The following is a 487-nucleotide window of genomic DNA, read 5'->3' on the forward strand; positions in this document are numbered from 1 at the left end:
CCCCATTGAAGGAATTAGAGAAAAGACCAATGGAGCTGAGGGGTTTGTAGCCCCTTAGGACGAACAACTACATGAACTAACTAGTACCCTCGGAGCTCCCAGGGTCTCAACCACCAATCAAGGACTGCACATAGATTGTTCAAGCAGCATGTGTATGGTAGAGGATTGCAAAATCGATCAGCAATAGGAGGAGAGGACCTCGGCCCTGTGAAGGTTCTGTGCTCCAGTGTAGGGGAACGCCAGGGCCAGAAAGTGGGAGAGGGCGGGGTGGCAGGCATGGGGAGGGGGGAGGCAACAGGGGTTTATTTTTGTTTGTTTTTTTTGTTTTTTGGAGGGGAAACTGGGAATGGAGAAATTCGCATGTAAATAAAGATATTAAGAAAAAGTAAAAAAAAATATCGCATGGGGAGTTTTAGAGTTAATTGTAAACTGATATAAAATATACAGTTGTTAGATGAAAATAAGTTTGAACTAGCAGACATGATGA

This window comes from Mastomys coucha, unplaced genomic scaffold (assembly GCF_008632895.1).
Source record: "Mastomys coucha isolate ucsf_1 unplaced genomic scaffold, UCSF_Mcou_1 pScaffold6, whole genome shotgun sequence".
Lineage (NCBI taxonomy): Eukaryota > Metazoa > Chordata > Mammalia > Rodentia > Muridae > Mastomys > Mastomys coucha.